Source organism: Acomys minous (genome assembly GCF_964271855.1).
Source record: "Acomys minous genome assembly, chromosome: 11".
Lineage (NCBI taxonomy): Eukaryota > Metazoa > Chordata > Mammalia > Rodentia > Muridae > Acomys > Acomys minous.
The window spans coordinates 69,563,011-69,588,505 of NC_140492.1; the positions used below are offsets into that span (position 1 = coordinate 69,563,011).

Consider the following 25,495-nt stretch of genomic DNA (forward strand, 5'->3'; position numbering starts at 1 on the left):
GGGGACTCGAAGCAGAGAAAGAGATCTTCCTTCAGAGCCTCCAGGAAGGATGGAAGCCATGAAAAAAACACTTGGTTTTAAGCCCAGTGAGACCCAGGTTGCACCTTAATCTGTAATCTTAATTTAGCTATTAAATTATGTATATACATGCGTACCTATAGGGAGGCATGTGCTTGTACCTGCAGCTGCCCATGGAAGCCAGAGGCAGCAGCCACTGCAGCCACAGATGGTTGTGAGCCACACGACACAGGAACTAACACACAAGCTAGGGTCCTTTGAAAGAACAGAAGGTTCTCTTAACCACTGAGCCATCTTTCCAGCTCCCTGATTTGTAGTCATTTAAACTATAAGTTTGTGATAATTTTTACAGGGTGGAGAAATAATAAAGGTAGTTTAACTTCAAAATGTTCTCTTTTAACGTATAATAGTCAAGGCTTAGTAGAATATTCTAAGAAGCCTGATAGAGAAAAAGATATCCAAAATATAAAGATATAAAAAGAAAAAGATATCAAAAATATAAAGATATAAAAAAGATGTCCTTGGTCTGGAGGTAAGCACTTACTGTGTTTGATTTTTTTTTAAAAAGATTTATTTATTTATTTATTTATTTATTTATTTATTTATTATGGGTGCTTTATCTGCAGAAGAGGGCATCAGATCACATTATAGATGGTTGTAAACCACCATGTGATTGCTGGGAATTGAACTCTGGACCTCTGGAAGACCAGGTGGCGCTCTTAACCACGGAGCCATCTCTCCAGCCTCTGTGTTTGATTTTTAAGGCATTATATTCAACCTAGTAAACCCCAAGTCTTTGTCAGGTAAACTGTTTAACATTAGGTACCTACTCTCCTTTTTAATTTTAATTTCCAGTGCTGGCACCAAACATACAAGCTGCTTGTGCATGAAATCTTGTCTAGCTACAACTGAGAAAACAATAGGGATGGTTTTCAAGTCTATAAAGACAGTGTGGTGGTTTGAATGAGACTGGTCCCCAAAGGCTCACACATTCAATAGAGCTCCTCACAGCAGGGACTGGCACTATTGAGAAGGATTAGGGGGTGTGGCCTTGTCGGAGGAGGTGTGTCACTGGAGGTGGGCTTCCAGGTTTTCAGAAGCCCAAGCCAGGCCTAGTGTTCTCTCCTCCTGCAGATGTAGAACTTCTCCAGCATGTCTGCCTGCACGCCGCCATGCTCCCCACCATGATGATAATGGACTAAACTTCGGAAACTATAAGCCAGCCCCAGTGAAATGCTTTTTTTTAAAATAAGAGTTGCTGTGGTCTGGGTGCCCTTTCCCAGCAATAGAACAGTAACTAAGAAGGACGCTCAACTCCATTCAGCATTGGGGGGGGGGGGAGGCGGGGAGAATGACATCATCTTAATCTGTATTTCAATTTTAACTTACCAAAATTCAAAATGTTGTATAAGACAGTGCTGGGGGGATTGTGGGGAAATAACGGAAATGAAACTGGTAGCATCACTCTGAGAAGCAAGGGGACAAATGATGAACACACAGACCCTTTAAACAAGCAACAGCTAAAACCACATTTCTCGTGTAAACCAATACCTGTGCACATGGGTATCCACTGCAGCATAATTTGCAAAAGTAAAGGACGTGAGTCATATGGGAGCTGGTAAAGTCAGCTATAGTGCAGGTATCCAATGGGATATGGAAGGAAAGTAAGGCAGCTTTGGGTTACTCATCAAAAATAAGCAAACTATACTAATTTAAAATATATATGCAGAGAAATATATTTATGTGCAGCTATGCACACACATGTGCACACTCATGGGCATGGCTGAGGCAGGATGTGTAAGCCTGTATATACCTTTCAGGAAGGACATTTAAAAAACAGAAACAGCAGGCAGACTCTAGGATAACTGTGGCTCCAAAGGTAGAGAACACACATATATCCTTTTGTGCTTTGGAACATTTTATCAAAGCTGATGTTATCAATTTGAAAATATGCTAAATGTAAGATGAGACTTGATAGCCTATAACCATAGGTGGAGGAGGAGGTCCCCCTTGGTCTTAGACCTAGGGGAAGGGAATAGGGTGAAAGCAGGAGGGAGGGAGGAATGGGAGGATACAAGTCATGGGATAACAATTGAGTTGTAATCTGAATAAATTAAATAATAAAAATAGATTATAAACCGAAATAGAAAAATACAATACTTGAAAAGCTTTGTAAAAACAAATAAAGTCTAGGTTTCAGATAGTAACCATAGTAATCTCTTTTGGGGGGGTTAGGTTTATATTTCTTTTTATTAATTTATTTATTCACTTTATATCCCAGTCATAGCCCCTTCCCACCTCTCCTTCCAGCACCCTCCCTCCCCTATTTCTCAGAAAAGGGGAGCCCCCCCTTATGCAGCCACCCCAGCTCATCAAGATGCATCAGAACTAAGTTCATCCTCTTCCTCTGTGGCATGGCAAGGCGGTCCCATCACTGGGGAAGTGATCAAAGGGCAGGTATAGAGTCCGTGTCAGAGACAGTCCCACTCCCCTTACTAGTGGGCCCACATGAAGCCTGAGCTGCCCATCGGCTACATCTGTGTATAGGCCCTAGGTCCAGTCCATGCATGGTCCTTGGTTGGTGCTTCAGGCTCCACAGGCCCCTCTGGGCCCTGGTTAGTTGGCTCTGTTGGTCTCCTTGTGGATCTGGTAGAGGGAACAAGGTAGGAGAGGAAACGCGGAGAGAAGGAAGGTTGGGGAAGAGGACAGAGAAAGCCCGCAGAGAAAAGGGAAACTATGGGCGGGGGCATCTCTGGGGCAAGCTGGAAACCTAAGTCAGGGTAAGCCTCTGGGAGGATATGGGGGGGACTCTACCTGAGACTCGTAGAAGTAGGGGCCATGGAGACGGAAGAGGACACCCTCTAACTAGATAAGACTCATAGTGGAGGGAGAGGAACACCAACCCACCCACAAAAATCTTCCATCCAAAATTCACCCTGCCTACAAGATGTGCAGGGATAAAGATAGAACAGATAGAGCAGAGATTGAGGGAATGTCCAACCAATGCCTGGCCCAACCCGAGACCCACCTGATGGGAGAGAGCCAACCCCTGACACTATTAATGATATTCTGCTATGCTTGCAGACAGAGGCCTTTCAAGTTGTTTGAAACATGCTGAGACTCACAAACATTGGGCAGAGCGTAAGGAGTCCACTGGAAAAGTGTGGGTAAGGATAAAAGGAAGTAGAGGTGACGAGAGAACCACAAGAAGACCAACAGAGCCATACTAATTTCTTAATTTTGACAAGTAAATCATAACCACAGAAGATGCTTAGATGAGAAGTTGGGAGAAAGCTATATGGTAACTTTTTGTACTATTTTTGCAACTTTTCTGTAAACCTAGAAAATTAATCCAAAAAATAAAAAGTTTATTCAAACAATAAAATGCCTGTCTGGCTTAGTTTTGTCTGGTTTGAGTCAGGGTCACTGTGTAGTTCAGGTTGGCCTTGAACTCGGGGCAAGCTCCTGCCTCAGCATCCTGAGTGCTGGGATTACAAGCTTGAGCCATTTTACCCATCTTTAAATGGGCATTTTAAACATTACCAGGGTGGGTTTGTGGTGGTGGTGGTGCAGTGGAGGGCTTGGAGAAAGGAGAGATAACAAAGAGGCAAGACGAAAAGCCATGGGAACGATCTCGCCATGAAGAGACGAGGGCTTATGTTAAAACAAAGGTCTTGAGAATGTCTACACAGGACATTTCAAAAGGAAGCTGACAGGATGCTTGCAACAGCAGAGAAAAGCCAAACGTGTGAGCAACAAGAGATGAAAATCAGAGGTGAGGTGTGAGATTGACAGTAGGCTGGCGAGAGGCTCTGCAGGTAAAGGCTTGCTGCAAACTTGACAGCTGATGTTTGATACCCAATCCCGTGTGGCAGGGAGAGAGAGAGCAACCACCTCCCACAAGTTGTCAGCCAAACTCCACACATACACTGTGCCACACATGCACCCCGACCCCAATAAATAAATACAGGTTAAAAAAAAAACCACTTAATTCAACAACTATTGTTGGTGCCCACTATGCCAAGCACAGTGTATATAACAATGGAAACATGAGGACAGATTTGTAAACACAGCATACGATAACCCCAAAATGTTTTGTCTAGACTCTCCAAAAGAGCATCTATCTGGACTTGGTGTAGGATAAGGGTACAAGCAAAGGGGTTGACCAAGAGAGGTGAGAAAATGGAGGATAGAGAAGTGGACACTGAGGCAAGAGACACAAACAGTTCAGGGACAAGAGCGGTGGCAAAAAAAAAAAAAAAAAGGCAAATAAGCAAAGGGCTTGGGAAAGCAGCAGGATGGGCCAGGAACAAACACTGAAGACACCACCAGACACATGGTGTAAGAGGCCCTAGGGCAAAGGACTCCCAAAGATGACCTCGCTTTCCTGTAAAGCGGAGGCACCCGGATGAAAAGGCCTTTGGGAATGGACGGCATCCTCCGCCCAGACCCTCGTGCGCGTGTGTTTGCTTGGAGCTACTGCTCCACCAGCTTATGTGGGAGAAAATACACTCCGGGGCAACAAGGCAAAATTCACACGTGGCTTTCAGGCAAGCCTTGAGACTGAAGCATGGCGGGGGAAGGGAGGGGGATCGGTACAGGATGGATTTTTCCCATTCCCAGGACAACAGGACGGAGTTCTAGACCCATGGCGGTGACAGTGGCAGTGGCGTCCGGGCCGGGTAGTACTTGGGCACGAATCTGAGACATTTGTCAGAGCAGCCTTGTGGGAATCTGGGACTGCTTTTAAAATTTGAGGTACCAAGAATTTTAAAGATAACTCTGAATTATGGCTTCACTTGGCCAATTACAAGGTATATTTCATTTTGAAAGAGGAAAAATAAAGAACAAAGTCTTAACCTGATCGCACATGCCACTATCTCTCTTATATAACCACTCAGTGTTTGTCCTACACGCATGTGGCTGAGGTCTAGCTACACACTTAAAGGGAAATCAATGTCTAATCAATAATATCTGAGTTCTAGCTCACATATACATGCAAGAATATGACGTGCACATACCTGTGTGTAAGCTACATACTGTGGATGTGTCCATCACCGGAACCGGAGACCACACTTTGAATTTCTAAACTATCTCAAATACAACTAAACCCATGACTTATGTATGATAACCAGGACCCAAACGGAAAGGCAGTTTTCATCCCTAATTTTCCACCAATTAAAATGAAGTACTATCTTTGCGTTAAGTCTGCAAAAGTAGAGATAATCATTGGCTTGAAAAGTTGGCTGCAATAGGTCTCACCTCATTGTAAACAGTCTGCTGCTGGCTGCGAGGTGATATCGTCACCTCATAAAGGCTCGGCTGAAACCTTTGTGTGAGAAGTCACTAGAGGAATAAAAACAGAAGTATTGTACAAGAGTTCCTAGGAGATATCGAAAACTATGCCAAAGTAGTAATTTCTGTAAAATAGTGTCTCCCTTGGTTACTGCGTGAAGCACGCATTTACTCTTGAGGTAATGTAACTCTGATAGAGACCCTTGCTGCCTAACAGAAAGAGGGTAGTCCAAATCACAGCTTTCCCAAGTATTTGTGTTTCTAAGCTAAAAATTACCAACCAAGCAAGTGTAGTTCCTTATGCCAGTTTTTTGTTTTGTTTTGTTTTTTATTTGTTTGTTTGTTTTTAAAATAGGATATCACCACGTAGCCCTGGCTGGCTTGAAACTGTTTGGGTAGACTAGGCTGGCCTTGAACTCACAGAAATCCACCTACCTTTGCCTCCAAGGACTGGGATTAAGTTCGTACGCCACCATGCCCAGCTGCCCATATTCATTTTGTACACACAATTTGAAGATGCCTCTGAGGCCAAGAAAGAAAAGGTGAAAGCAACACCAACCTCGAAAGGCAGGCGTGGAGATTCCCTAAGGCATTCATTCAGCGCAGGCTGAGGCTCACAGTGAGTAGCGACTACTCGGACAGGTCACGTCTTGGCGTCACCTCCTGCCTACAGCTGTCTGCTGTCACGTTTGTCATTGCCATGCTTGGAGAAAGCCATCTGAATTGATAGGGCAGGGTTAGTAGATTATTTTCATTCTCAACTTGCTTTCCATAAATCATGAGATCAACAGAACTCTCCCTTCTTATTCTAAATGTCTACTCAGAGGAAATGCAATACCGCAGGCACTTTGGATGTCAGCTGAACAGAGAAAGTGGTAACAAACCCCTACTGGGGAGTTTGATGGCGAGAGAGACGTAGCACAGACTTCTATCTGGAAGTTCAACTCGCACACACATGCACTAGCAGCCTGTCACCCAGTGTGCTGAGATACTGTAGTATGTAGTATATGTGCCCAGATATGAAATTCAGCTCTCCAGTGTGGAAGCTCCCACACCAGGAATAGTTTTACTTCCTTAACCTACTGCACCGCACAAATGTTATATACCACTTTCTATGCATGCTACGACATGGAAAGCATTATAAAACATGGATAGAGATTGCATGCGTATGGTGGATACAGACACAGATATGCATGTATGTATGTATCTACACACAAATATCACTCAACTTTAAGTCAATTAATGCAATATTGTACAGCAATATAAACTAGCGATATATATAACTGTATATATTGACATGGTGAGTATCAACCTATCATTTCTTAAAGTATGTTCCAGAAAAAAAAATACATGTAATTTGATTTCACTTTTATGAGGTTTAAAAGAAAACACTTAAAACTAGGCAGTGCTTGGATTAGGGATATACACGTATGTGGTAGAAATACTTAGGGAAGTGAGAGCGCAAACGGCAGTGCTCCGGTTTCCTAGCGGGGCCAGGGACGAGCACATAAGGCGACAGCAGTGAGCGCCACAGGGATGCATGCACTCTCGCTGTGGTTACCGCAGAAACACACTTACTACCTACCCAATATGCAATAAACACTTTTTTTTTAAGCTTCACTTTGTCCAAAGGTAGATAGCAAATGAACCCACCACTGCAGCGGCAGGAGTTTGTGGGGTGGGGCGGGGAGACGAGGGAGGAAGCAGAAAGCACCAAATTAGCCAGGACTTTCATAAAGGGCTTGCACACTCACACGCAACTTCGAGGTCTGAAATCTCCCCTAAACCCTGACATATTAAAGGGAAACTCCAGACCCTACAATTTAATAAGGCACCACATATAAACCTTAACATTAACTACAGATTTAAAGATTCAGGGTGAGCCCGGAGCGGTGGCACACACCTGTAATCCCAGCACTCAGGGAGGCAGAGGCAGGCAGATCTACAAAGCGAGTCCAGGGCAGCCAAGGCTACACAGAGAAACCCTATGTCGAAAAACCAAAACATAATAAAATAAAACAAAGATTCAGGGTTGTCAAACTGCCAGCTGAAGGATGAACTGCCCTGATACTTTCTAATGGCCACACTTGTGACAAGACATTTACAGAAGAGAAATGCTCTAACCCAGGGCTCCCAACCTCCCTAATGCTGCGACCTTTTAACACACCGCCTCATGTTGTGGGGACCCCCCCAAAACACAAACTTATTTCATTGCTACTTCATAACTGTAATTTTACTATTGTTATGAATTGTAAGGTAAATACCTGGCATGCGCTGCCCCGCCTGCGGTGGGTGAGACCGGCAGGTTAAGAATGGCTGCAGTCCATTGGATGCACCCAGCAGCTCATGCTTAGTCAAAAAGCCTGCGTACTGATGCCATTTCAGGCCAGGCTTATAAAGCTTTGAGAACAATGGGTTGTGTTTCGACTCAGAGAACTACTAAGAAAAACACACTGAAGATATTTTAAGAATCTTTGTGCCTAAAAGCTGCGAAGGGTAAAGGTGCTGGCCACAAGCCTGCAGCCAAGATTCCAGCTCCCGGCCCACATGTTGGGTAAGGATGGGCAAGCTATCCTCTGACCACCACACACACACACACACACACACACACACACACACACACACACACACACAAATGTAAAACAATAGAATAATAAAATAAAGAAGTCTCTGTCTCCTGTACTTGAAGGCTTGCTGGGGAGAGGGGCTTTTTTTCTAAGGACTAAAAGAAAGAATATGCTTCCAAGTTCCTTCCCCCCCCCTCAAGTTCCTTAAATGTATTTTTAATCAAAGTATTTAAAAAAAAAAAAAAAACTTGAGTTCCAGGTCTCCTTTTTATATTAAAACAAATAAGATAAAAGCAGCCACTTAAAACCAGATGGGTTAATGTTTACACAGAGGCAGCTTTTCCCAGGTGTGTTTTCCTTTAATGTCTGAATGGTCCAATGACCTTGCTGGAATTCCCCGTCAGCCGGGAGTATCTGCTGGACTTCCAAACAGAAACTGCTTCACATGACGCACTAGGACGGTATGCCAAGAGCCCCGTGGTTACGACTACAGACGAATCGATAAGCTTTACGCAGAATGAAAAGCCTTTTCTGTCTTAGGCCGCTTAGGAAAGTATCAAATTTCATCGTATCTCACGTTATATAGAGTCAGTATACTCACAAGTTTCGGCTCCCACCTATCACCGACAGGCCTGTTTTCAAATACAAAGTACACCGTGCTGGAGGGAGAATTTGAATCCATACCTGACTCCCATTACTTTGGTGTAACCTGGATGGTGTGACGCCTTCACTGTTTGTATTTGAGAATTTCTAAAACATCTATCTTTGCAGAAAAGGCATTTGGAAACTGCGGTGAGGTGGTCACGCAACCTGTTCTTTGCAGTTTGAGCCAATTATGAGGCAGAAGTCAACACAGAAGGTACAGAGGGCGACGAACCCCGCCCACCCCCCACCTAGCCACACCTCCGGCTCCCCCCTGGGCGGTCCTCCTCTCAATTTCAGACGCTGAAATCACAGTAACTGCTGCCATGCACCTCGGCCCAGCAAATTACTTTTCTTTCAAACACTGTTTTCAGGGTTAAAAGGTTTTTTTAAAAAGTAACATTTCACGGTCTGAGTTTCTACAGAAGTTTTTATTAATGTTTGAGAAGCTGAGGTGAGACAACTTGTTCTAGAACAGCTCAGTAGTGGCTGACATCTCTTACACAGGTCACAGGTTCTAGAATTGTTTTTTAATTTTGTAAATTTCTAAAGGGGGTAGAGAGATGGCTTAACTGTTAAGCTTATTTATTTATTTATTTATTTTGGTTTTTTTCGAGATAGAGTTTCTCTGTATAGCCTTGGCTGTCCTGGACTCGCACTGTAGACCACCAGGCTGGCCTCAAACTCACAGAGATCCACCCGCCTCCGCCTCCCGAGTGCTGGGATTAAAGGCATGCGCCACCACCGCCTAGCTTGTTAAGAGTATTTTTAATTTAAATATATTTAGTCTTAAAAACTATTTTGCTTGCATGTATTGTGGCGATTTAAATGGGAAAAAAAAAAAAGCCTGCACAGGCTCATGGGGAGCGGCACTATTAGCTGTCGAGGCCTTGCTGGGTCAGGGTAGCCTTGTTGGAGGAGGTGTTACTGTGGTGCAGGTGTCAAGTGTTCAAGCCAGGCCCAGGGGCAGGCTCCTTCTGCTTCCTGCGAAGCCAGCTATAGGAATCTCAGCTCCTTCTCCAGCGCCGGGTCTGCCTGCATGCCGTGGTGACATGGACTAAACCTCTGAATTGTAAGCCAGCCAATTAAATTTTCCTTTGTAAGAGTTGCTGTGGTCATGGTGTCTCTTCACGCCAACAGAAACCCTATGACATGTACACGTGTGTAACCCTGGTGCCTGTGCAGACAAAACCCAGGGATCAGATGCCCAGGAACTGCAGTTAAATGGCCGTGAGTCCCATGTGGTCCTGGGAACCAAACTTAGGACGTCTGTCTGCAAGAGCAGCAAGTACGCTGAACCCACTCGGCCATCTCTCCAGCCCCTTGGAGTTGTTTTTGAGGCAGGGTCTCACACAGTCTAGCCTGGCCTTGAACTCCCTCTGGAGGTGGTAATGCCCTTGACTCCTGGGGCTCCTGAGGCCAGGATGACAGGTGCATTTCACCACCCTGAGTGTAGGCAGAGCCAGGGATGGGTTCCGGGGCCTCCCAACTGAGCTACATGTCCTGTCCTTTTACAGGGCAATGGTTCAAGCATTGGCATATTAACTAGAAAGTACCGAAGGCTGCTGTTTAGGGGCTAAGCTCCTCTACTGGGACCCAATACACAAGGCTAAAAATCGAAATGGAGTCACCCAACTGAAGTTCAACCCAGCGAAGTTGAAACTGAGCCACTGCACTGACCTTCTGAAGAACCAGAAGGTCAGAGCCAAACTTCCCAAGTAGGTCAGTTCTAACCAGCAGGATTAGGTTCCTCTGCCTCAGTCCCTACAGCTCAGGTGTGTGTGTGTGTGTGTGTGTGTGTGTGTGTGTGTGTGTGTGTGTGTGTAATCCTGATATAAATCAGTGGTTTTTCTGCTCTTCCATCTCCTGTCCTATCTTCCAAAGAAACGGCCAGTCTTGTCACAACTGCCTTCTTTTTCTTTTTTCCCCCCTCAAGACAGGGTCTCTCTGTGTAGTCTTGGTTGTCCTGGAACTCTCTCTGTAGACCTGGCTGGCCTCAAACTCACAGAGATCCACCTTTCTGTCTCCCGAGTGCTGGGATTAAAGGCGTGCCCCATCACCGGGCTACCCGGTGACTACTTTTCTGCCTCTAAAACTTGTGCCCAGGTCCTCAGAGCACATATTCTACTTTGTGGAATGAAACATCCAGACTTTACATTGTTAGGCCTCTCTACTTTCCGAGCGTGACGTCACACTAACCGCAGGGCTGACTTGAAGGCCAGCTGTCTTTCTGCCCAGGTCCTTAGTGTCCCCTGCTCCTCCTACCTCCAGTTTACTGAGAACAACAAATGGGCCACTAACTCCACAAGCACTTGCAACTCGGACCTTCCAAATAAAGGCAAGATTCAAAAAGTAAGAGTTGGGACAGAGAGGAAAAAAACAGGTCATCAAATCATTTTCTCTCAGAGTTCTCACCTCCGCTTCTACTCCCCTAGTCTCTTAGCTACTTTGCAAAGTAAAATAAAATTTGAAAAGTAAATTTTATAATTCTTTCCTAAAGTTCTTGAAACCTTCAATCAGTAAATGTATCTTGTATGTTAATGAGCTGGCCCGTGGCTGGTAATCCTAGGAAACTCAACAGGGGCCAGCCACTACAAAGACTAGACCCAGGGAGGACACCGGGGCTTTCAGTCAAGTAAGCCAACGTGGCAGTTAATCACAGCTGAGTAATGAGGCGTCATAAAAACCCAAAGGAGGGGCTGGAGAGATGGCTCAGAGGTTAAGAGCACTGTCTGCTCTTCCAGAGGTCCTGAGTTCCGTTCCCAGCAACCACATGGTGGCTCACAACCATCTAGAATGAGATCTGGTGCCCTCTTCTGGCATGAAGGGGAACAGGCAGGTAAAACACTGTATACATAACAAGCAAATAAATCTTAAAAACAAACAAACAAACAAAAAACAAAGGAACGTTGGACGGGTCAGCAGTGGGAATTCTTGGAGAGTGCCTCTGCTCTGTGTGTTTCCTTCTTTACCTGCTAGGACCCAAGTGTGGCCCGGGTTCTGTGTGAACTTTAGCAAATAGACTGAATTGGAGAAGGAATCTGTGGTAACAGTGACTTGCAGCTGCTTAGTTGGAGCGGGCAGTTGCATCTGAAGTAACAAGAGGTTAGTCTCTGTGAAATGAAACCTCGGCCCCCGAGCCTTAAGCTAAATGCAGCCACTTTCACACAGGTGTGAAAACATTTTATTTCCCTTGATGCATGCCCTTTCCCTGGGCCAGCCCGGGTGTGCTCGATTGAGAGACACACCCAACTCAAAGAGTGGAACAAACATCTGAAGGCTCATCTTCTGGTGGGACTGCAAATTTGGACACGGTAGAGTGCAATGCCCCTGACACATTCCTGACACGGGACACGGATGTCAGGCCCGAGTGGCTGGAGGTGTAAAATATACTGTTTCTTCCTTGTGATGGGAAGTAAAAGAAGAAAGCGTGTCCAATTTGCCATCATTTCAGAGGTTTTGAGTGACCAACACGAATGCTGATAGAATTGGGGATTTTTGAACGCCTGGAAAATGCAGAGCACCGGACAGCCTGAAGTACCAAACACACACGCCAGAGGGAGCGAGGGAGCAATAAGCCCTTACAAGTTACTGAAAAGAAAGCTCTCCAATTGGGAAATTACATACACACACAGTTCAGAGAACACACACCCGTAAAAGACTTGAGAGGTTCCAAAACTTTTTAGCTGATGGGTAAAGGTCCTCTCTGTACAAAGCTAGTCTATAAAATGACTGGGAAAGGAGCCTGTTACTTTGTTCTCTTGGTTTCTCTCATGGGAAGCAAATACGGGAGGAAATGTCATAGGAACCACAGAGATCAAACCTCGCTAGGCATGGCAGCTCCTCCCTGTAAACTCAACAGGCTGAGGCAGAAAGATGGCCATGAATATGAAGCCAGCCTGAGCTGCAGAGTGAGACCTTGTGCAAAACTAACAATAAAACAAACCACCCATGGGTCCATAAAAGCTGAAGAAGTCAGAGAAGGAATGAAAAGCAACGATATTAAAGAAATTCAAGGCACTACAAGACACAACACAAACAGCCAATGAGCTCTTAGAAGTGATGATGCAGGAACAAGATGACGACCCCAACAAAGTGACAGAAATTATTTAAACTAACCAAACCAAAAAATACAGAGGTAGAGAACACAGCAACTGAGTTGAAAATTTCAACAGATTTTCAAGTTTACAAGTGAGGGGATAACAATTGGGATGTAATCTGAATAAATTATAATAAAAATGACACAAAGAAAAAATTCAACAATTTTCAACATCTTATTTGCTAAAGTGACTCAGCAAACGTGGAACAGAAAGAACACTTTAGAAAAGTGACACCTGAGTGACTGAGAAGCCATCAAGGTGGCCAATCAATCTGCCACACAGGCGAGAGCGCCTAAACATTGTCAGTGGCTTTCTCTATAGAAGCAATACAGAGTGGAGACACCGGAAAGATGAGTTCCGAAATTCTACAAGATATACCCACCCAGAGCACTACACCAAGCAAAGCCTTCCTCAGGAATGAAAGAAGGAAAAAAAACCTTCATCGATAAAACCTACACAAGGTGGGGGAAGGGAGGTGGAGGAATTAGGTAATATGCTAACCTGAACCTCACTAAGGAAGGGACCAGAAAAAGTGAAGGAAATGACACATGGAATGAGGGAGGAACATTCTATGAACAGAAAACAGCACACACACACACACACACACACACACACACACACACACACACACACACAAAAGTCTCTCGGAACTGTTGGGGTTGGTCTGGTGCTCTGTATTTTAATGCTAAATACTGTTCTCCATGATCTGGTTTCAGTCCAGATGAGCACAGTCTCACGTCCACCAAGTGATGCTCTGGAAACCTTGCTCCCCAATTTAAAGTTGGTTGGTTAATAAAAACAGCTGGAAGCCTGTAGCTGGGCTGAAGAGGAGTAGGTGGAGCTTAGGTTCTTGAGCTTGGGGTGAGGTGGGGACCACAAAGTCAGGGAGAGAAGCAGGAAGTGGAGAGAGAGGAAAGTGCCATGGGTCAGTATGGACAATGAGCAGGTGGCCGTGAGGGACAGGCCTGATGGAACAGAAGCAGCCCAGGCAAGAACAATTATGGCAAGTAACTTGGGGTATGTAACTGAGAAACGGCAAAGTAGCTTAGAGGGTTGATATCTGCCCAGTTATGGTATTTTAAAGCTGTTTTAATAAGTCGCTGGGTCTCTCTGTGTCTATTATTTGGGAACTCGTGTAGAGAAGCCCTCTAGAGTCTAGTATCCCCCTGCCAAATGAAACAGTGAATCAGGGGAGGTGACATCATCCTGGGGAGGTAAAGGGAGCCCCTCCAGCATCCCACGGAGTGACAGCATGGCTGCCTTTCAGTTGTTCACTAGGTTGAAATGGCAGAGGAAGAAACATTAGTTGGCTACTGCAAGGCAGAAGGACCGAGTCTGCCACAGTCAGGGTGGAGGCAGCGAGGCTTTCCAAAGCCTTGGATTGTGAGGGTGGCACCAAGCTGAGGACTGGGACACATGGGATCGTCTGTTAGTGAGTTGGGGGAAATTGAAGAGTAGTTTCATAGGAGCAAAGACTAGGAGTTCAAACTTGAGTGTGCTAAACGTTTGAGACGCACGGTAGACATAGAGTGTGCAGAAGTGACCTCATCAGTCACTGTCCTTCCCTGGAAACACCCTTTGGTTGGTGTTGAGTACATCTTACCTTTGGCTCTCCTCTGACTGTTCACTCTAGTGTTTGCCGTGTCATTGTATGCACAAGTCTAGGGTGTAGAGGAAGGGGTGCAGACTAGAGACGAAACAATGAATTATAGAGCCATGAAGGTAGATGAAATCATCAAGAAAAGGGATTATAGCGTTGTAAGAGATGGCAAAGAGAAAGGCAAAGAGAGAACAAAAACACACAAGGATTGAGTTCCAGGGCACACCAACAAACAGAGGCCAAGGAATTAAGAAGGGAACAGCACACTAGAAGGATCAGTCAAAGAACCTGAAGGTGAGACATCCTGAGGGCCAACTGAAGGATGCTTCCAGGGAAGAGTGCACTTTACTTGATGGTCATAGGCCCAATTTAATACAAATTTATCAAACCTGAAATAGCTTTAATATTTTAGGATCTATATTCATTAAGAACAGATATTGGCAAAAATATATAATCTGGTTTTCAAGTATATAAAATACTTCTGCCAGCTGTTATATTTAAATATGTACATAGATATTTATCTGGAAGATTTTAAACATGCATTTATTGAGTATGTGTGAACATGCCACAGGACGTGTGTGGGGCTCAGAGGACAATTGCAGGAGTCGGCGCTCTTCCTGTGCAGGTCCCAGGATCAGATGCACGGCAGATTTGGCAGCAAGGACCTTCACCTGCTGACCCATTTCAAAGGCTCTGCATCTAGAACATTTGTTGAAATTTTAGTCTAAAGGTTGATAGTAAGATGGTAAGAGCAAAAGGAAGTTTTAGCTATACTGTTTTGTGAAAGTGTGGGCCCTTGTCTGCAGGCAGAGGAGACTCTCCCTCCTGGTAAGCTTAGTGCTCAGACACAGGTGAGGGACCCACATTTAATGCAAATGTGTTAAAAAGCTAGTTTCTGAGATGGCTCAGAGGTTAAGAGCACTGACTGCTCTTCCAGAGGTCATGAGTTCAATTCCCAGCAACCACATGGTGGCTCACAACCATCTATTATGAGATCTGATGCCCTCTTCTGGCCTGCAGGTGTACATGCAGGCAGAGCACTGTATACACAATAATAAATAAATCTTAAAAAAAAAAAAAGCTAGTTCCTTGCAGATCCTAACTCACACAAAAGGTGTCAAAAGCTGGCTCTTTGAAGAAAAACATATCAAAGGTGCCCTGGAAACAAGCCCTGGGAAGTGTCCTGGGAGTGTCTCCTGATATTCAGGTGCCCTTGGTTTAAAAACCCAGAGGTTGGAGGTTTGGGGAGCACACTCCCCATTTCTCCCTCCGTAGCTCCCTGTCCCTGTCTTTCTTTTTCTTTCTTTCTTTCTTTCTTCCTTTCTTTCTTTCTTTCTTTCTTTCTTTCTTTCTTTCTTTCTTTCTTTCTTTCATCATTAAGCTTAGTGAAGTCTAGGTCTTTGACTCTTGATTGCCTTTATTTTAACCAAGTGCAGTCGGTTATCTGGCCTTTCACAAGCCAGAGGCTCCCTTCTGCCTCTGGAAGGGACCCGGATTTCCATTGTCTCAACCCCAGCGTGGCTGCCCTGCACTCCCTCCCTGCCCAGAAGGCCTTCCTCATGACCGGTTTTCAGGACAGAGCCGTCTTCAGCTAGCCTCCAGAAGGCTGAAAAAATACGCTGTGACCAGATTCTCAGCTCAGCCTCCCGGAGAAAGGAACCCACAGGGAAGCTAATATGTATCATAATCCCCACCGCCCCCCCCCCCAAAAAAAAAGAAAGAAAAAAGAAAGCAATGTTTTGTAAAGTTCCATCACCATGGAGACCTTCTAGGCCTGCATCCTTTCACTCTGCTGGGTCTTCTGAGTTCACATCATTTGGAAGGCACTGAGTCAAAAGCTTTGGCATATTTTTGTCCTTACTATATGTCAAAACTTGTGTCAGCAAAGCCGATGCAGGGTATTTTCTTTCTGCCACTTCAACACTTTTACTGGAAACAAGATCTGCTTCCACATTACTTATGCTGGAATGCATGATATTCTTTGTGTTATTTTTATACCGATGCATCTGCCTGTCCTTGGGCTTTCTTATTCGTCACTGAATGGCAAAATGAAAATACCTCATCTCCTGAAAAACCGGAAGCGAAAGTTGCCAAATAGTAGAATGGTCTCAACTAACAGTTTTTAAAGGAGTTTCCTACAGATCGGCAACATACGTTTGTTAGGGGATCTTTGATCCCACTGTGATCCCCGAGATTGAACTGTAAATCCCTGGTTCTTGTGGTTGAGCCCTAACACACACCTTTCATCTGAGAACTTTCTGTTTATTGTAAACGGGTGATTAGGTGTGGCTCAGCCAGCCTTACACACACCTTTAATCCAAGAGCTATCTGCACACAGAGTTTAATAAAGTTGACCCTAGGTCAAGAGTGGAGCAAGAAAGCAGCTGACAGGGATTAGAGTGGAGGGACTTTGAGTTGAGGGGTATTTTAGAAGGGGCCTATGGTGCTTCTTTAGCTTGGGATTTTAGCTTGGCTCTTAGCTCTCCAGCTCTGAGGCCTTTGAGCTAGCAAGCCTTTGGCCTTAGGTTTAAGGCCCTTTCCTCCTGGGCTGTCAGCTGAGCTGGTGAGCTTTTTAGGCTTTCTCCACTGAGTAGGAGTAGGAAGCTGAGTAGGAAGATCGGTTGGCACTTTCTCTGCCTCTCTGAGCTAGCAGGTTTTTCACCACAGCATCTGGCTCCTGAGTCTTTATTGGCAAAATAGAATGATTAGGGATTTTCAAGTAAAACAACACACATTGTTAATGTTTTTGGCCAAGTTTCTTCTCCTCATGAAGTCCAGGGTGAAAGGCCACAGAATGGAGCCACCCATAGGGCGGGCCCTCCTCCTACGTCAAACAACCTCATCAAGATGACTCCTGACAGCTGTGCCCAGAGGCATGCTTCCTTGGAGGTTCTAGACACACACACACACACACACACACACACACACACACACACACACACACACACACGTCAGAAGAAAAGTTGCAGGAATCAGTTCTCTCCTTCCAAAAGGAGAGTTTTCCTGCCAGCCCTCGTAGCCATCTTATAACGTAAAAATATGTTCAATACAACTTCAAAAGCCTCCATAGTCTATAACAATTCCAACACTGCTCAAAAGTCCAGGGTCTTATTTGAGACTTGAGGCAATCTCTTACTGTGAATGCCTAGAAAATAAAAATACAGGTTACCTAGTTGCAAAATGCAATGGCGTGAACAACCATTCCTGCTCCCCAGGGGAGGGATGGAGGCACAGCAAGGACTAATTACACAAAAGCAAGACTAAAACTCAAAAGAGAGAAAAGATTAAACTTGCAGTACCGTGTCTGGCATTGGGTGCTTGTGTTGGGATCTTCTGGCTTCAGAATTCAAAGGGATTAGGTAGCCGCATCCTTCCCGACATGCTGCCCTAGGCACACACAACATGGAGTCAGCTTCAGTCCACGGATGCAGCTTTCCTTGTTGCATGTTTCACAGCTCTGACATCAACATTATAACTTGAGACTTCACATTCGCGGCTTCGTGCGGTGGCCTCTCAGGCCCCTTGTGGGGACCATGACATTGCCATACTGCCTGGTCTCAGCTGCTCTCTTTAATTGTGGAGCAAAAATCTACTATGTCCTCAGTCTTGTATCTTTCACTGATTTCAAAGCTAGTCCAAGGTGGAAAACAATACCAAGTTCTGCTAGCTCCAGCCGCAGCCTGGTTCTCTGGCCCACAGCCGTACCAGCTTCTGAGTGCTGACCCCAAGGAACTCTTCCAGGCAACTGCTTCAAGGGACCAACCCACTCAGTTCAGGCTTTCTTCCTTCGACAGTGTTTGTATCTTGATAAAACTAGTTTCAAGGGCCCATAGGCAACATGTTCAAGCTTGTCCCATCAAAGGCCTCAGCTCGTGGTATCAAGTTTCTCAGTTACTATCCCTGCTGCTGTGATGGAGACCCTGGAAAGGCCACTAAGGAAGGAGGACATTATTTTGGTTCACGGCTCAAGAGCGCAGCCCACTGTGCCACGGCAGTTAAGGCCTCAGGACTTCCGAGCAGCTGGTCACACTGTGTCCACAGTCAGGAAGAGTAGGATGATGAAGCTGCCGCTCTGCCTGCTTTCCTCTCCTCATGGAGTGCAGGTGAAAGCCTGCAGGATGGAGCCACCTGTAGGGTGGGCCCTCCTACTTCAAACAACCTCATCAAGATGACTCCTGACAGCTGTGCCCGGAGGCGTGCTTCCTAGAAGGTTCTAGATGCTATCAAGTTGACTATCAATACTCTTCATCTCAAGTACAACACAAACTACAATAATAATAACAACAACAACACCAGTAGTACTAATAACAACAACAACAACAACAACAACAACAATAATAATGATAGTAGTGGCTAATCAGGTGAGGCCCTGAGGGACTACTGTAAGGTTTTAGGTTTATATGTGGAATGAGATGTTACTCAGGGTTCTGAGCAATAGAAGTTAAATGAGCTAAAAGTTACTACACTTAAGTACCTAGATGACAACTAGCCGATGGGGGAAGGACTGGCTACCAAAAGCTTACTGAAGCTCTACTGCCTGCTAGGCATTCCCCAGCACTGGGGATATAGTAGTAAATAAAACACATGCCAGTGTTTGGCTTCACCAAGACCAGTCTGCTGACATACAGCCGACTAACACATGAGTAAGTAAGCAAATGCTATGGTGTGTGAGGAAAAGAAGTAAGCAGCGATAGGGGAGGGATGTCTAGTCTAGTCTGAGGTGTGGGAGAAGGCTTCTTTTGAAGAAATACTATTTGGAGAGAGATTGGCAGTGTGAGTTCAATAAGCAGGGTTAGGATGTTGTATTCGTTACTTTTCTGTTGCTGTGATAAAACATTATGACTAAAGGCAACTTATAAAAGAAAGAATTTATTTGCATTTAAAGTTCCAAAGGGGTAAGGGTCCAGTCCGTCATGGTGCCAGGGAGGGCATGGCAGCAAGTGGTAGGCAGGGCAGTGGGGGCAGGAAAATAAAAGCTCGCATCTCAACCACTAGGACAAAGCAGAGAACACACTGGAAGTAGGATGGGGCCCCAGGTTCTCAGATGCTCCTCCAGTGCAAGGCTGCCCCTCCTGAGCAGTGCTACCCACTGGGGACCAAGTGTTCCAGTGTCTGTGACTATGGGGACATCCCTCATTCAAACCACCAGAGACGACAGTACAGGGGAACTGGAATGTCAGTGCAGCTGCTCCCTAATGCACTGAACATTTTGGGCTGAATTCTAAAGGCAATAAAACCTCAAGAATTTAAATCAGGGGACCCAAAAGATTACAACTACACTGAAAAAAAAAAAGAGGACTATAAATGCAGTGGTTTAGAGGAGAAAAGAGTAAATACAGAAAGCCAACCAAGACTCCTTTAGAGAAGTTCAGACAAACATGACAACAGAGCAGGGTGCAGGGTCAGATCTGAAAGAGGTGGCTCAGAGGTATTTAGAAGAGGGACAACAGAGGCTGGTGGCAGGCTAGACTCACAGGGGCTGAAGACAATAGACAAGGACAGGCAACATAGCCACTTCCTGGGTTGGGGGCTTTCTCACAGGCAGCTAGTACTTTTACATGGTCATGAAGATCACCGTGCTTCCTGGTTTAGGGGAGGATGAAGGAACAACAGAACGCCAGGTACAGCCAGGAGCGTGCTCTTCACCACGGCTGCCATACGTCTAACAGCCTCCTCGACCCTCAAGATCTAGCAGTTTGTTCTGTCTCCACCGATGCAAGAAGCGTGGCCATGACCAGGAAACAAGTAGCTAGTGCCTACACTTTACATCCTTGACAAGTGTTTACATCCCTAGGGTTGTATACACTTATGTGATTTGCATAAGGAGAAAAATCAGTGCTTTGTACAGCCTTCTGCTAAATTTAACCAAGCAATTCCGAGGCGCCAAGTACTTCAGAGCAGTGAAGGGAGGAACAAGGCTGCAGAGATGGTTCAGTAGGTACATAAACATGAGGACCTAAGTTCAGATTCCCAACACCTACATAAAAGCTGAGCGGCCTGCGCATGCGTGAACACACACACATGTACACACTAAAATAAATAAGTACTTCCTCACCCTTAAGTTGGAATGTACGTCCTCTGGAAGAAAGCACTCCATTCTGTAACAGCCACCCTCTGATAACTGATGATGTCCTCAAAGAGGACATGTCTGTTTTTATGGGAAGCAATTGAATAAGCTGATTACAGTGAGCTTTTCTTTATCTTAATTGTGAACCTAAAGATGAACTTAGTAAGGTACTTTGCAAGAATATGAGCTTGATCTTCAGAACCCACATTTGAGGGGAAAGCCAACATCTTGGTGTGGGTTTATAGTCTCCGCGGTGGGGAAGCAGAAACAGACCGATCCCTGGGGCTCAGGGCCAGCCAGCCTTGTCTGCTTGACCACTGGCCAGTCCCAGACCAACGAGAGATTCTATATCAGACAAACAAAAAAGGATGGATGGTACATAAGGAACAGCACACAGGAACGGCACTGGACACAGACACACAAGCATGCACTCACACACATGCACACACACTCATTCACATATACACACTCATACTCTCACACACTCACTCAAACATACACTCACATACATGCTCTCACATACACTCATATGCTCATACACACACCCACATATAACCATTCACACTCAGACACACTCACACACACACAACACATGCTCACACACACTCACACGCTCTCACATACAAACACTCACTTATATAAACACACTCACACACTCATACACTCACACATGCTCTCACATACACACACACACATACACTCACACATGATCACACACACACACACTCATACACGCATGTTCGTACATATACTCACAATCACTCACACACACATACTCGCACACATACTCATATATACTCATTCACTCTCACACACACATACACTAACACACATGTTCACACACACACACATTCACACATGCTCACACACTTACATACACTTACACACACTCATGCACACACACATCAAAATAAATAAAATAAAATTCTGAAAGTAAAATATTAGCATAGTTTTTCTAATACATCGAAGTTGAACCAATCATTAAGTGTTCTAAGTGCCAGATAAACAGTAGTACAAGCTACCTGGCTTTCTCTTTTTTTATGAAACACAAAACATTTCAATTAAACCAAATGTCATTGATATTAAGTAAGTATTAATTCCTTACTCACAAATATAAAGGGAAATGAAATGATGACTCTCCAGGAAATTAAAATGTGCACAGAGGCACTAGAACTAAAATTACACTTTGAAAACTACGATCACAAGAAAAAAATTAATTGCCACTGCACATTTTCTACATATAAAAATGGAAACAACATTCACTCTTGCCATGGGAGAGACACTGGAAGTGCTCTGCTCTGCATTCTTCCATGTAAACAACAGCTGCCCAATGAAACGAAGAGCCAGAGAGATGCTCTGACCGTCCCAGGCATGGAGCTGGTAGGAGGCAGTGGTGGAGTAAGAGCCGTTAGCTTTTAGGGCTCCTTTCTCAGGACCGGTTTCTGAGAGTGTACGCCAACGTCTGGCGCATGCGCGCACGGTGCAGCAGATGGACCCAGGGCTGTGCACACCGTGAGCACACACTTCTTTAACCTCATACTTAGAAATACATAACCCTCACTTTCACATTATTCATTCAAATTTTTAATAAAACCCAAGTGAAAATTCCCCGCCAAGTTCATACTTCTCCACCAACAAAGGCCACAGAGCGTAATAGCTTCTAGAAGGTACCATTTCTTTGGTTCTTGTCTACAGTAATGTAAGATACATGAAGGACCGTGATGGCTAAAGAAGTTGAAGCAGAAGAAAGAGCCATAAAACTGCACTAATAGATTGCAGTCCCTTTGAGCATTTACTTGTGTGAGGGCTTAAGGCAAAGCCTCAATACAGATGACATGTGAAGCTTCTAAGAGGCTCTGCGTCTCGAAGTCACTCACACTCAACTCTTGAATGCACAAGGATGAGCCATGGTCTTCAAAATCGTGGTACCTGATGCTTAAAAACAAAACAAAACAAATCTACTATAAAGTCTAAGAGTCTGTAGAGGTGAAACAATTAGATCACTAGATACCACACTATAAGAAAATGAGGAAAATCAACAAAGGGCCTTAGAAATATCTAGTACACATAATTTCACTGGCTTAGTCTTATTGGTTATCATTATCCACTACAAATGGCACAAATGGCAACAGAATTGGCAGTTCCCACAGAACTACTTATAGGCTGACTCAGATATAATGATTTTTAATGATACTTTCCTGATTCTCTGATTGACAGCCAAAGTATGAGATGCTCCTAAGAACACTTCAGTCTCTAAGAGCAAAGTAAAACTGTTTGTTAGAAAAAAAAGGCATAAAATCAAATTGATTTTGTAGGGCAGGGAAGAAACTGGGGTTTAAATGCTTTTGGTGCACATCTCCCCTAAGTCCAGGCTGACCTCAAACTCTGACCCTCCTGTCTTAACCTATCAATGGCTAGGATGACAGCCACGAACCACCACAGCTAGCTGGGGAAAAGCTTTTTTAAAAGTGTGTGTGTGTGTGTGTGTGTGTGTGTGTGTGTGTGTGTGTGTGTATAACAAAGCCTTCAAAGGGGAAAATTCAGAATACTTTTCAAGTCCCAATTGGAAAGCATCTACCAAAAGTACTGTAAGCTTGTTCAGTGCAACTGAAGAAAAGTTATAGCCATCTGAAGCTCCAGCTGAGTTGGTAATTACAAATGGACTACATGCCTGCAGGGAACAGAAGGGCTGTGTTCTGTTCATCCTTAGAGCTATCTGGAGTGAGCTTTTTATAAGAATTCACTTAATTCATGAATGCATTTGTTTGTATGTGCACATGTATGGGCATGAGCGTGTGTGTGTGTGTGTGTGTGTGTGTGTGTGTGTGTGTGTGTGTGTAGATGGGCACCTCCATGAGCGCAGGGCTTGTTACATGGGTGCTGGGATCCAGACTTTGGTCCTTATAACCGATCAGCAAGCACTGTTTAACTGAGCCACCTCTCCATTCTCTGAAAAGGATTTTTAATTTCAATGACTTTTTGATTACATTGTAATTGTCTTTTAAAAAAAATTTTTTTTAAGCTCTTATTTGTCTGCTTGCTTTGTTCCCAAGAAAACTTCAAGCTTTAAAAAATTGTTGAGTCACCAGGTGGTGGTGGTGCATGACTTTAATCCCAGTACTCGGGAGGCAGAGGCAGGTGGATTGCTGTGAGTTCAAGGCCAGCCTAGTCTACAAAGGGAGCCCAGGATAGCCAAGGCTACACAGAGAAATCCTGTCTCAAAAATAGAAAAAAAAAAAAAGGAAAAAAAAAAACCTGTTGAGTCAGAGGCTGGAGAGATGGCTCAGTAGCTAAGAGTACTCACTGCTCTTCTAAAGGTCCTGAGTTCAATTCCCAGCACCCACATGGCAGCTCACAACTGTCTGGTGCTGTCTTCTGGTGTGCAGATGTACATGCAGACAAGTACTCATATACATAAATATATCTTTTTTAAAAACCTGCTGAGTCTGGGGACACAGTTTAGTTGGTAAAGTGTTTGCAGTGCAAGCATCAAGACTTGAACTCATGTAAAAGCCCCACGTGACACCACATCTGTAACCCTAGTTAGTACCAAGAGTGCAAACAAGAGGATCCTGGAGGCTTACTGGCCAGCCCAGTCCAAACTGTGAGCTCCAGGTTCAGTGGGAGATCCTGTCTGAAAAAATAAGGTGAGAAGTGATTGAGGAACACATCCTGATATCAACCTCTGATGCGCACGCTCGCGCGCGCGTATGCGCACACACACACACACACACACACGCACACACACGCACACGTGCAGGCATGCACACATACATGAATGCACATACATGCACACACACAATTAGGCATTGCTAATTAAACTTAGGAACAGAATGCCTCTATAATAAATCAGTTTTCTATGCTATAGTAAAACCTTTTAGGATTTGAAAGGGGCCTTCACAATAATCTAGTCTACCCTCTCCCGACAGCACAAGCCCTCTGCCACGTTCCTGATGCTCAGGCTCACTTCCGCTACCCTAAGCCCTGGAGCTTGCTACTTCTCAGGCACAGTCCATCTCACCTCGCACTGCTCCTATGTCTCCTTTCATTCAGAATTAATTCTGGATTCAAAGTGGGCAGAGAGCAAATGTACTTCACATGTTCCCTCAGCTCTTCCAGGATCTTTTCTTTTATAGGGAAAAACACAGACAAATGAAAACCCAAGATAGTCCCAGGCCCCCTAAGCTACCTGATCGGGGTACTCCTTTACATAAGCAAAACAATAAAAACAAAATAAAAACGCTCTCATATACCCTAATGTGTGTCTATTAATTAGTTTTGTGTATTCATACTTTCTGGGTTAGCAAGGTCTACTTAATTATACACAACAGAAATGGCAGGAAAGGCATAAGCTTATATAAGGGTCTACTTTAATTAAAATGGGAAAACAATAAGTTGAGCTTTTTTTTCCAATATCACGAAGAGAATCTTGAAAGACCTCAACCATTAACTGTTTACTCACTGCGCCATCCGCCGGCCCAGCCAGTGACTTGTTAAAGCTTAACGTTTCTATTCTCAGGATTTGCTGCCTTCCTGTCATTTGAACCTTTAGAGTAATCCTAAAACTTCTAAAACATAAAGAAAAAAGAAAAAGAAAAAAATCATTTAAGATACTCTCAAAATCATGAATTAGCCCAGGACAGGCCTCAGTTTGAGGCCTTAAAATGGCTGACTCTTAATAACTTCCTATCTGGAATTCTGGCTTGGGGGGGGGGGGAAGAGAGAGAGAGAGAGAGAGAGAGAGAGAGACAGACAGACAGACAGACAGAGAGAGAGAGAGAGACAGAGAGAGAGAGAGACAGAGAAAGAAAGAGAGAGAGAGAGAGAGAGAGAGAGAGACAGACAGACAGAGACAGAGACAGACAGAGACAGAGAGACAGAGAAAGAAAGAAAGAGAGAGAGAGAGAGAGAAGGATAGAGAGACAGACAGACAAAGAGAGAGGGCAGGCAGACAGGCAGACACTGAATAGATAAACTAGTTCTCTTCAGGAACTGTTTATGTCCATGCTCATCTCCTTTATTTCTGTATCACCTTCAGCATTTAGCATCTTGACTCAGGGAAGCAATCTAAATTTAATAGTAGTCTTTTTTTTTCTTTCCTCCTTTAGCAAAACACGACTACCACTCCAGACACCCTGCCTGTGACCATCCCTTTGTGACTTTGAGAAACAGTGTTGTTACTTTACACAAGTTTAAAAAAAAAATC

The 25,495-nt window shown here is 44.5% G+C and overlaps 1 protein-coding gene across 3 annotated transcripts in view; it reads right to left on the minus strand.

Moving 5' to 3' along the window:
- Nucleotides 1-25,495, minus strand: part of MAP3K13 (mitogen-activated protein kinase kinase kinase 13) — a 162,623-nt gene that overhangs the window by 132,323 nt on the left and 4,805 nt on the right. Inside the window, exons 4-10 of one of the 3 annotated variants that reach the window (XR_014783251.1) lie at nucleotides 24,311-24,411; nucleotides 23,840-23,923; nucleotides 22,086-22,224; nucleotides 20,496-20,634; nucleotides 20,278-20,370; nucleotides 17,522-17,609; nucleotides 14,751-14,921 (exon numbers count right to left, since the gene is read on the minus strand). The exons of 1 other annotated variant lie outside the window; for it this stretch is intronic. The gene's annotated coding sequence lies outside the window, so the exon portion shown is untranslated. Of the gene's footprint in view, nucleotides 1-14,750; nucleotides 14,922-17,521; nucleotides 17,610-20,277; nucleotides 20,371-20,495; nucleotides 20,635-22,085; nucleotides 22,225-23,839; nucleotides 23,924-24,310; nucleotides 24,412-25,495 lie in introns of those variants that run through there. One more of the 3 variants, XM_084801742.1, reaches the window with a different exon arrangement.